We start from the raw sequence: 12,841 nt of genomic DNA, 5'->3' as shown, positions 1-12,841 counted from the left end.
TGCACAAATTGATGTAATACAATTTCATCTAGGTGGATATATTGCAGTTTTATCTACAGTTATAGGAATTTACTTACCTCTGTGGTTTTGATAAAAGATCAGGATGTGTGTATTATAAACATGGTCAACCTAGCTGGAATTTTTTCACAAATGGGTATTGTATGGTTGAGTTAGTTGGAATTTTTTTAACAAAATTTCTATGAAATTCATACAGGTATTGTGATTGAGTTTGTCAGTAGAATAATGTCAATCTTTATTACCCCGTTGCAACGCACGGGCGTATGTGCTAGTCTATCCCTAATAATAAAGCACGGATTGACTCTGTGGGTTCACCGTCATAATACGCTTTCTTCTTATGTCATAATACGCTTTACGATTTGTATAGACAAAATTGTAATATAAACGAGGTGGTACTATTCTAACTTGCTCATAAAGGTGGTACTATTCTAACTTGCTCATAAATTCGTCTGTAACAGTTTTCGTTTGTCCTTTGATTTGTAAAAAGAAATAAACCAGCACGGGCTCTCCTCCTCGATGCCTACAAGCACGGCGCCGCCGCGCGGCCAATCTTCTTCCCCGGCCCTTTGCAATTCTATCTCCTTCCCCTCTCCATCCGCCCAAATCTTCTCCTGCGCCACCCTGAGCCTTCTCGGTCTCCAACCAGCTCCTGCAATCTTCAAGCCCGCCGGCACCCAATCCGCCTACAATCTTCAAGCCCGCCGGCCCCAAAAGTAACCAGCGGTAGATTCGAGTGATCCCCGCTAGGAATCCATGGGATTTGAGGTGGATTTCCTAGGAGAGCGAGTAGGAAGGGTGATGGTGGGGTTCATGAGGAAGATGAAAAAGCAGAAGGTGATCCACGGCCCGCACGTGATGCCGAGCCACCACAGGCCTCCTCCCCTGCCGCTCGCCGCCATGCCAGGACGGCGTACTGGGCCTTGCCGGACGCCGAGGACAAGCGAGACAATGGCCATCCACCCTGGGCCAAGGTGTGTGTGCCTGAAAATCTTTTCTCACTGTACAATTTCTCCATCTCGATTCTTCCATACGGTGTGGGCTGCCTTGGCATAGACGGTGACTGGCTCGAGTGTGGAGGACAAGCACAGAGCGACCAACGGCGATAACTATGCTTGGGCAGATGGATTCCGCCGCGGTGGAGTTCGAGGTATGTAATATATCCTTGCTTGATTCATCTTCATGATACATGCATGCCGTGACATATTGATTATGGGTCGATCTGACTCTTTGTGCCATGCTAATTAAATCATTGATTGTTACATTGTCCTGATATGATTTGCATGGCTGCATGATGCAATAGATACGAACAGGAGAACAGTAGCTGTGATGACTCAACAAGATGGAAGTGCGGGACAAGGGATGAGTGCAATCGGCTCAGGTAAACTCCTCATGTACACCGTCTGGCATCAGTTCCAGTTGCGCTCGAAGCTTTCAATCTCGCTGCTCCACTTAGTTTGCTGAAACACTGTCGGCATGTGCTCCATCCAAGGTACGCCATCGTCCAATTCTATCACCAGTTTTGAACTTTAAACTAATGACTAAGGGGTCGGAGTGGCCAGGCCTGAAAGTTCAAGGAAGATTCAGCTTACATCTGAATTCCTTTGTATTGCCTACAATGTTATAGCTTAAATTCTGCTAATAAATATCTATAAATGATGTTCCAAACAATTTCTTAGAGATGGGTTGTGCACAAGGATGCACATTGTAGATCTGTTAACTTAAGTTTTGAATAATGAGATATGTTCATATGCTTTGCTCACTATTATTCCTAATTTTCTCTGGACAGAAAGACTGAAGTTTATTGCTTTTGTTCAGCCGAATGCTACTTGATCAGTACTTAACCAAGATTGGCAGCCATTATAGCTGGTGTAGAACTCAGATATACACACTGAATGTTCCGATATGCCAAAATAAACACATTAGAATATTTTTAATTATATTCCTACTATTTTTTCGAGATTGCTCTGCGGTTGCTAATTTTGATGTTCTGCTATACTACTATTGCATATAGAGAGATCAGAGAGGAGAGCAGTAGCCCGCTGCTGCATTTTGTTCATTTTGCTGCTTGGTTACTACACATCTATACAGAGAACACAGAGAAGGCTGCTGCTTGCTGATTACAATTGCTTCATGATATGTACATATGCTCATGTATGCTGCTGCTAGGTACCCTTGATCATGGTGACAAGGAATTGATACTACAGCGGTAGGGATCTGGTGGCCATGGAGTGGCAGCCGCTACGTACATACATAACTCCAGCGAGTCATGGTGAGGAGACTTTGATCTTTATATGTTAGATTCAGAGTGGATATACGTTACTACATGTAGGCCCCATATGCCATACGAGTTCCTCCATTTTTTATGTTAGCTGATGAGCTTTCTTCTCCATTCTACACAGATTGGTCCTGCATGATGCATCCATGGCTTAGGATAAGAAATGACTGTTTCCATCTAAATGTTATTCATTTATTCTTTTTTTTCTAAATCAATTGAGGAGAACATATAAAGAAAAAACAAGTTACTCATCCGATTCATTTGCAAAATTCAGTACTCCCTCCGTCCGAAAATACTTGTCATTGAAATGAATGTATCTAGATGTATTTTAGTTCTAGATACATCCATTTTCATTCATTTTGATGACAAGTATTTCCGGACGGAGGGAATACTTTCTTATACTGCTTTGTTTTAGGAGACGGAATAAAGCGAAAAAGAAATTTCTTAAACATACAAATTCAGATTCTCAAAAGAAAAGTAATAGTAACAAAGCATTTTTTATTTTCTATAATAGTTTTTATTACGATTCACATATTTTATCTTCGTAGATTCTACAAGTTCTTAAGCTTACTATGAAAAAACGGAAGTTTCTTTTATAAGGTTCAGTAGCTGCTTCATGTTGTACTGATTAGTTTCCATTAATTTGAAAAATTTTAGCTCACGTTGCTCTCTTTAGCTGCCATTTGCACTTGAAGGTCAGGATCGAGGCATGAGGTGAGAAAGTGGGGATCAGGCTGTGAGCTAGGGTTAAGAAGACAGTTTTTATTTTCTATAATATGTTTTTATTACGATTCACATATTTTTATCTTTGTAAATTCTACAAGTTCTTAAGCTCACTATGAAAAAACAAAAATTTCTTTTATAAGGTTCAGTAGCTACTTCATGTTGTACTGATTAGTTTCTAATAATTTGAAAAAAATTAGCTCACGTTGCTCTCTTTAGCCGCCATTTACAATTGAAAGTCAGGATCGAGGCAGGAGGTGAGGAAGTGGGGATCGGGCTGTGAGTTAGGGTTAACAAGGCAGTTTTTATTTTCTATAATATGTTTTTATTACGATTCAAATAATTTATCTTTGTAGATTCTACAAGTTCTTAAGCTCACTATGAAAAAACATAAGTTTCTTTTATAAGGTTCAGTAGCCGCTGCATGTTGTACTGATTAGTTTCTATTAATTTGAAGAAAATTAGCTCACGTTGCTCTCTTTAGCTGCCATTTGCACTTGAAGGTCAGGATCGAGGCAGGAGGTGAGGAAGTGGGGTTGGGCCATGAGCTAGGGTTATGGGGCTGGCTGGGCCTTAGGTGGGACAGCCTGGCCAGTTGGCCCAGCTGGCTGGCTGGCTGCTGCTCAAAACAAGTTCGTTGTATATAGCTTTTCCCTTGCCGATAGCTCGATCTGATTTTTTCATGTCTATGCTATAGAAGAGCCTGTAGTATTCAAATGTAGTTTCTCACACAATAGTACTGGGCGCACTCATTATTAGTGTCAGTTGTAGTGTAAGAAAATCAAAGAAAACATGTGTGAATAAAGAATGAGATGACATACCTTTTAGATGTTCTTCAACAATTTTTGTTCTACTCTTTATTTATAAGGTGACAAATAATTGCGTGTAGTAGTGTTCTGTACGGTTTTAGCAAGCACATGCGTTTGCGTTTTTATTATTATTATATTTAAACATAGTACAAATGCAGACACTTGTACATATGAACATACATTCGCCCTTATGAATGGACACACACACATCCTATCTATATGAGCACCTCTGATAGAATGAACTGACACATCATTTTGAGAGTGATGAAGTTACCACAGACGCGTTCATAGTCGATGGGAACGTCTAGCTCCCACTGAATGCACATAGCTAAAATGTCTGAAATAAATCCAGAAAAATATGAGCTCCAGTGACAAATCTAGAATTTGAACTCTGGTGGGCTATGGTTATTACTGTCCTCCTAACCATCTAATCATAGGTTGATTTCCATATTTTAATTATTTTCTACCCGTTGCAACGCACGGGCCCTTTTGCTACTCTCTACTCCTAATGGACGAGTTGGTTGAATAGTCCCACCACTTTCGTCTGGTTTTTTTTGTCCGGTTTATTTTCGTCTCACCTCCCACCACCACTCCCACATTAATTTTTTCTTCTTCACACTTAAAACCGAATCGTGTCTGATACTTCTTCCATTTATTCATGCTTGCTTTGGCAGGTGTCAATTCAATTCAATCATGTAAATATTTGGTAATTAAGAATTCATAAATAATACATATACAGGAGATCACTTTCCAAACAAATTACCTCCCTCTCCGATTTATTTCTCCCATTGATCTCCTTCCATCCCAATAAATATTAGCACGCATTACATTCCTAATTAAGAAAGAAAATAAAAAAAGAACCTCCACCCGCACGACCCCTCCCACGCCTCCAGTGCGCCGCCACCCGCCACCACGTTGCTGCGTGCCACCCCCACCTCCAGTGCGCTGCCTCTAGTGCCCCGCCACCCACCGCCACGCTGCCGCGTGCCGCCGGGCGCGGCGGCGGCGATCTCCGGCCAGATCCGGCTGAGGAGGCGAGTAGGGGTCGGATCCTGTTCTGGGGACTGTGTGGAGACGATCTAGGAGGCACGGGAGGAGGTCCAGCGGCGGGGTTTTGAACTCCAAGTTCATGGCGGCGGCGTTCCTCGCCGGTTCCGAGCGAGCGAGCTCTAACAGATTCTGCGTCTTGCGGCGATGATCGTGTTATCTCTGCAGCGGCAGCGGCGACACACAGCTGGCGCCGCGCTCCGTAGGTCGGCTTCTCTCATCCCTCACCCTGGGATACCCTGATCTCTCTCTCTCTCTCTCTCTCTCTCTCTCTGTGTGTGCGCGCGCGCGTGTGCATGTGTGCAAGGGATCTTAAATTAATTGTTTGCTTGGAGTTTAGGATCCAAGTACGCCCCTCTCCATGGTGTTCACTGATTTCTTAGAGCAACAACGTGTTGTTGGAGTTGCCGAAGCATTAGGTCGAAGGAAAGATGACGATGAAGGACACACAGAGGAGTGTGAGCGGTGATGGCAGCAAGGTTACCGGCAGGTATGCATGCAGGAACTGACTGTACAGTGTTCCTGTGTGATGCTACTGGTTTTAACGTTTGTACTGTGATGCCACTAGCAGTTTAAATAAATCTGCTATCATTTGGGATGTGAGTTGTCACAACTTGCTGTGCTCTGGTGTTTGGCTCAAAATTGCTTTTGGAAATGATTCCTCTGAATAGACTACTTATGCTTGACATTTTACTTTCGTTATTTCTATTTGTAACTCAATTTTGGTATCCTCTCAAATTAACAATACTTTTTCTGGATATGGTAGTTGAGAATAGTTATGGTATATAGCGGAGTTAGCCCATCCTCACCAATGACTCTTCCTCATGGATTTGCTGAACTAGAGTTAGTAATGGGGGTATTGTAGACTGTTTTGAATTATGGGGGTATTGCAGACTTTAGAAGCTGAATTAAATTTTTGTGCAATTGAAAAAGGTGTATACAACTTGAATTTATTAGGTAGTATAGGAGAGATATGAAATTTTGAAAGTGTCAGTCAAATTTGTGTGTTGTTTTGGGTAGTATTCAGTTTTGTTCCATCTTAGAGGCCAATAATGCACATGTGATATTATCTACATTATTCAGTTTATACGGCTTCCCATATTCCAATGGTTGTATTTTGCTAAATTGCCCATCTACTTACTGGAATTCTCACAAATAGAAGTGCAGTCAGAAGGTAAAAAGGATGGTATGGTATGTCTCCATTCACATGGTACTGAACTGTTAGTGATGCTTTGTGTTATTCTGCAGACTTGAATTTAGTTTCTATGGTTTTCTTTTTTCTGTTCATAGACGAGAGTATAGTCTGAAGGGGAAAAATGGTATGATCAAGGGTGTGCAAGAACAGTGAGATTTATATTACTGAACATATTGTTAACAATTTGTTATTTTGCAGACTTGCTCTCAGTTTTTATTCTTGGTAGGTGATTCTTCATGACAATTTTTCATAGAGGAACATTTTTGGTAAGCGTATTGTAATATTGACTCCCACCTTTCTATTTACATGTAAAGATAACCAATTGTAAATTTTAAATGTACATTTAACTTATTTTGTGAAATAACATCATGTCGTTCAGATAATTTGATTTCCCTCTATGATATTCTTTGGCTTTAGTATATCTTAGGACAAATTGTTAGAAGTTCTATGCTTCATAACCAAAACATAATCTCCTTTTTGTTATGTGATTTGCATCATGATGTGTTCCCATATGTTCCCCTGTCGCTTAAAAAAATCAACGCCCGATGCAACGCACGAGCATATACCCATCATGACAAATAAACCTCATCATAAAAGCATTCATGTACCTATTTAATTTGCGATGGCAGGGTGGCGTCGGAAACGGGGATCGGTGGTGCTGGTGTCGGCGGGGCGGTGCGGTGCGGTACAAGGTCAGGATGCGGGACGGGACGGCTATCCGTGTGAGGCAGTCGGCGGTGAGGGTTTGTGGCATCAAGAGGAGCGCCCGCGGCACCTCCAGATTCAAGGTGTTGGCCCGAGACCACAAAGAGGGTGGAGATGAGGTTAGTATTTCCAGAGGAAAAAAACAAGAGAAGAAGAACAAGAACGACGCCCATCTCGGGTTCCAGGTACGATAGAGCCGGCGGCGAAGAGCATGGCGCTTGCAAACATGATACTGTGATAGTCGATGACATCGATACCATCAACCGCGGCATCTGCTACCTCCCTCTCAAGCACCAGTCTTCCAAGTGCGTATGCTCGTCGTCCATGCGAGGCCGATCCATCACAAGTTTGTGTACCAATAACACTGGAACGTCATTTTTGCTCGGGTGCAGTGTGGCTTCGGTCATACCATATGCTCACGGTGCCGCGACAAGATGATGGCGGCAAGGAGGTGCCATGTGTGTCACGTCCGGTTGACCGGCGGCTGTCGCCGGAACATCGCATTGGAAAGGCTAATGGAGTCCATCCGGGTGCCGTGCGCCCACTGCTGCCCGTGCTACTGCCTGCAGGCGGACTGCAGTTTCGCTCGCTCCACGGCGGCACTCCTAGACCACTTTGCCGACGCGCAAGGGTGGCCGTGCACGACTGAGCTTCGGGCCTGGGTGTGCGTCGAGGTCCAGCTCTGTGACGGCTTCAAAGCCTTCTCCAGGGGCGGACCTAGGATAAAAACTGACTGGGGGCGCTCGTCTATGTAAAACTCATGAACATGTTTACACAATCGTATAAACGTATAGCACTTTTCATGCATAAAAAAATCTAGCATTTTTCCTATAACAATAAGATACTTCATCCACGTTCAAAACAGAAGATACTTCATCCACTAATAACCTCACAAATTTACCATTAAAATAAACAAACCTTACACTTTATATCCCAGTTTTTATATGTAGCAAAAGATAATATTTGTCTGACATAAATGCCAACAAGTGATACGTCATCTAGTAGTAACATGATAGGTTTGGCACTAAACTGAAGAAATCTTACAAGAAGGCTTTATATCCCAATGATTTCATAGGTGGCAAAAGGTAATATTTGTCTCCAAGACAAATGGCATTACCTGTGAAGAGAAAACACAGACTAGGACAATGCATTTGAATACAATGGAGATGGTAAATATAAAAAGGGTGGAAGGTATTAGACCATTACGTTTCATTTCTCCCACGACGATCTTTCATCTTATAGAAACGATCAACAATCACTTCATTGGTAATTGTGTCCAGCAGCTCCTTCTCCACGAAGCAAATTAGGCTATGGCTCAAATAATCATCACCAATTTTGTTACGCAAAGCATTCTTCACAATCTTCATCGCTGAAAAACATCTCTCGACAGTGGCAGTGGCAACAGACAGAGTTAGAGCTAGCTTCAAAAGCCGATATACCAAAGGATATGAGAGATTCTTCCTAGTATCCACCATCAGTTTAGCCAAGTCACTTATTCTGTCCAAGCTAGAAAACCTTGTATCATGGAGTATATTATCTATATAGAGTCCAAGTTCATGCTCAAGAGTCACCATATCTTTGTGATTGAAGTCATCAGGATAAAACTTTGCTAATTTCAGTAACTTCTCCTTGTCAAAATGACAAAATAAATCACTTGGGCTCAAAGCAGGCATGCATAGAAGCAACTCAGAATTTACCTCATTAAATATGTCATTAAACTCTTCTCCTAACAGATCGAGCACAGCAAAGAAACAGTCAACACGATAATAATGTTCATTGCTAATGCCAGTCTTTTGTCATGGCTTCTTTGGGTTAACATAGGCATCTTCCATGTCAAGCACTGGAATGTCATGCTTCTCACAAAAACAACATACCTTCTTCATAAGGGAATCCCACCCCTCATTGGTTCTGAGTTTTTCTAACTCTCGTTTTGTTGATTCCACGTCTGAAATAGCATTTACAATGTCTTTATTCTTTCTCTGTAAGGTTTTTGATAGCCCATTTGTTAAAGCTAATATCATCATCATCATGTGTAAGAAAAATGCAGAATCAAAGGTCTGGAAATATTTTAGAAGACCTCTAGCTTGCCGCCTCTTTCCGGTATCTGTGCCATCTTTCTCGACATATTCTAGTACTTTGACCATAGATGAGAACATCTTGGACAAACCCAACAGTGTTTTATAATGGGAGTTCCATCGAGTGTCACCTGGTCTTTGAAGAGATAATTCTTGATTCAGTCCAGTCCCCGTAGCAATCTCTCCACATCCTATTGCTTTTCTCACTTCTTCTTGGTGATGCTCACGAAGTTGGTCTTTTCTCTTGCAAGACGCGCCTACGACATTCAGCAAAACTGAAACCATATCAAAGAAATCTCCGACCTCGAATATCTTCTTTGCAATAGCCACAACAACCAAGTTGAGTTTATGAGCAAAACAATGTACATAATATGCTGATTTGTTCTCATTCATAATTTTAGCTTGCAAACCATTAAACTCACCAGACATATTACTTGCTCCATCGTAACCTTGGCCTCTAACTTGTTCAAGATTCAGCCCAAGTTGTGAAAATAATAAATCTATGCAAGACTTGAGATAAGAAGCTGTTGTCTCCTCCACATGAACAACACCAACAAACTTCTCTTGGACCAGTCCACACTTATCAAGATATCGGAGAACAACCGCCATTTGTTCTTTGTCGGAAACATCCCTACACTCATCAACTAATAAGCTGAACACACCATTACCAATTTCTTTCATCACATGGCCTAGTACTTCTTTTGCAAAGCACTCGGTAATATCTCTCTGAATTTTGGGAGACAACATTTGATTATTATTTGGAGCATTCTTGAATGCCTTAGCAACAACATCATTTTGCTTAATAGTGTAGTCCATCAACTCAAGGTAATTTCCTTTATTTTCAGAATCTTTAGATTCATCATGGCCACGGAAAGGTTGTCCCTGATGCAACAAGTATCGACAAACATCAATTGCGGCATTTAACCTGATGAGATGCTCATTCTTTTCAGTTTGGCTTTGTCTATTCCAGGATGCAGGGATTGATTGATCTTGCTTTAATAGATCCTCGCAATCCTTGAGTGCTCTGTTGTGAAAGCTGTTACGATCACCGACGTGAGTTACAAATCTCTCTGTCTTGTTCCAACAGTTGAAACCTTCTACTACAAATGCATCATGCCCATGGTGGCTGTCTTTAATGTTGTCCCTAAACAAATAGCAGCATAAGCAATAGGCTTTGTGCTCCTTCTCGCTGTACTCTAGCCAATAAGCATAATCATCATACCAATCCGGATTGAATCTCCTCTTCTTTTTCTTCTTCCCAATCTCCCTGTATGGAAATTCCAACTTGCGGGGCTGATTAGGTCCCCAAATCAAATACTTCCTTCTTATCTCGTCACGTTGGTTGGGGTGATAATCTGCCATTCGCTTCCTTTTAGCTGGATCGCGAGGGAGCTTATTCAAATCAACTAGTTCAGGCACAGCAGAATTATGTTTTGCTGCAGGTCTTGATGCATTACTACTGCCACTTGAATTGTTGCTGGTGATAGCCCCTTGGGGCTGGGTGGTGGTGTTGGCATTTGTTGATTTCTTTATCAAATACTTCTCCATTATCTTCCCTTCTCTTCCCTATCAAATAATGGAAGCACAAATTGTAAAAGTTCAGATACAAAACATTCTAGTGGAGCAGACTAGCAGGCCAGCAAAAGTACTAGTAGTAGAATGGCATCCCAGATTGAGTTCCATAGAAATTTTCCAAGTACAAGTAGTGTGTCACACTAATCCTATAATTTTTTGGTAGAACCAACTGTACATGGCTACATGTCTGATAGAGACATAGAGTAGTACTACTGTACTAGTACGAACTGCAAGTTTTCATTTGATTTGATATGAGATAAACCATGGAATCAACTGAAAAAATAAGGACCAGAGTGTAGTCAGGCAACAGCAAGCAAAATAAAGAACGAAGGGGAGTTTAGTAGTTTGGGATAAGGAGATGAGGAGATGGTACAGACCTGATCAGAGATGAGTTGCTGAGGATGTTCCGTTCATCCGTTGCTGCTGTACACCCGTCGACGGTGGCGCCGCTGCTGCTGGCGGCGGGCGGCCGGTGGCCGGCGACCGGATGGCACAGGACTGGCACCCGCCAAGCCGCGATCCATCAATGGTCCAACCAAGCGGCGGCCGAGGGCTTGCCTCTTCGTTTTTCTCGCTATTAATTGTGAGCTCCTAGAGTGAAGCGGCAGGCGGCAGCAGGGTACACGCACGCCTTCTACCTTGAATTTTTTCCTTGATTAGCTTTTTGTATTGGGCTTTATAGAAAGGCCGAACTGGAAGGGAGTGGGGGCACCTGCTATAGCCCGACTGGGGGCCTGCTCGCTAGCATCGGGACGTAGTACGAAGAGGACGATGAATCGAGTGGGGTCCTGGGCCCCCACTCGCCACAACATGCGTCCGCCCCTGGCCTTCTCGACCCGTGCCCAAGGCCGGCAGTACCTGTTCCTGCTGAACGTGGTGTTGAACCCGTTTGGCCGAGCGGTCTCCGTGCTCTCACTGCATCCTTGGGTGTTGTCGACGGCGCCATGTTCTTTGAAGTTCGAGGTCAGACTCAGGTACTGCTGCAACATCGACCACCGTGGCGACATGTGCCTCGGCCATAACCACAAAACTACGTTTAAAGTAGGGTGCATTGATCTCTCCGGTGGGTTATCGAGCTCTGAGTACTCTTCCCGGTTATTCCTGCACAAACACGTCCATCCACATGACATCCGTACTATCATGGCCAGTTTCGACGTAGTACCTGTTTCCTTGGAACTATCATTATGTTGTACTGTATTAACAAATCTGACTTTCTTTCTTTTTCATATCGTGCAGGATTCAGATTTATGACAAGGACACAAGAAAATTTATAGCATCCGTTGTGATGATGCAAGGGAAGTAAGCATAGATGCGTATTTTGTTCAATGTGATGATACATGGGAGAGCTCGGCCTATGCTGCCAACTGATCTGCGGCGGCGCAGAAGGAGATTTCAAAAGCAGGGCAAGCGAGAGTGACTGTTCTATTGATGGTCAGAGGGAGGGCTTGGCAAGAGAGATTGAGGGAGCTCTACTACCTCGATCTTGGCAAAGAACCTAATGGCATCATGCCCAGGTAAGATTCTTCTATGTTCCAATTCTGGCACTCGTTGGTCTTTTACTCTCGGAGCTTACAAAATCTTAGATGCTGCCTACAAAAGACTGAGACACAATATTTTGATTGCAGATTGTATATTCTTCAGTAATATGCAAAGACTAAGTGAGAGACACAATGTTTTGATTGAAGTCTTGCAGACAACATCTTGTTCAGCAAGTAGATGCCTTCCTATGCATGTATATCCCGACTGGATTGTAAGCCATTATCGAAATTTACTGGTATTGAAAGAAGGGCATATGCTCTTAATCTCACCTTTAATCTCAAAATCTACCAGTAGGTTATAACATAAATCTTAGAGATTTTAATGATATGTATTGACCTGCAAGTCTTAACGTTTAATGATATTTTTTAGTACATTGTTCACCTTTTAGTCAACTTCCTTATGGATGTATTTCAAATACAACTTTCCCATGTAGTCAACCTTGAATATTAATTTATTGGAACCATTTAGATTAATTACAAGAAGTAGTCATTATAGTTCTACATGGGTTGAAGTGAAGCAAATAAACAATTATCCCGTTTAATTCATGTAAAGTTCATATCTGTCATTACTAATGGAGGTGGCACCTTCAAACATGAGAAATTATGCAGTATATCCATTTTATTTTGTATCTAGCATTGTTGCTTACAGTGTAGGCTTTTTTGGGTCTTATGTGGGTGTATGATTTATTGCAGTATAATAAACATAACTGGATGTGTAATTTATATTCACTTTTCTTCCTTCATGCTTTGCTTTTCTTCTCTGTGTGTGTGTGTGTGTGTGTGTGCGTGTGTGCTTGTGTGTGTGCGTGTTTGTGTTATGCTAGATGGCTCATCCTCATCGTTTGGATTTCTCAAATTGATGCATTATTTTGTATCTCTTA

At 42.2% G+C, this 12,841-nt stretch overlaps 1 pseudogene; it reads right to left on the bottom strand.

Annotated features, from left to right (window-relative positions):
* Nucleotides 1–8,110: 8,110 nt before the first annotated feature.
* LOC147961084 (uncharacterized) lies at nucleotides 8,111–9,663 on the bottom strand (annotated as a pseudogene).
* Between the last annotated feature and the right edge of the window lie 3,178 nt (nucleotides 9,664–12,841).

Source organism: Triticum urartu, chromosome 7A (assembly GCF_056163025.1).
Source record: "Triticum urartu cultivar PI428250 chromosome 7A, HENAU_Tu73, whole genome shotgun sequence".
In the NCBI taxonomy this organism is placed as follows: domain Eukaryota; kingdom Viridiplantae; phylum Streptophyta; class Magnoliopsida; order Poales; family Poaceae; genus Triticum; species Triticum urartu.
The sequence above is the reverse complement of the archived record's forward strand: the minus strand, read 5'-3'. Positions and strand labels throughout refer to the sequence as shown.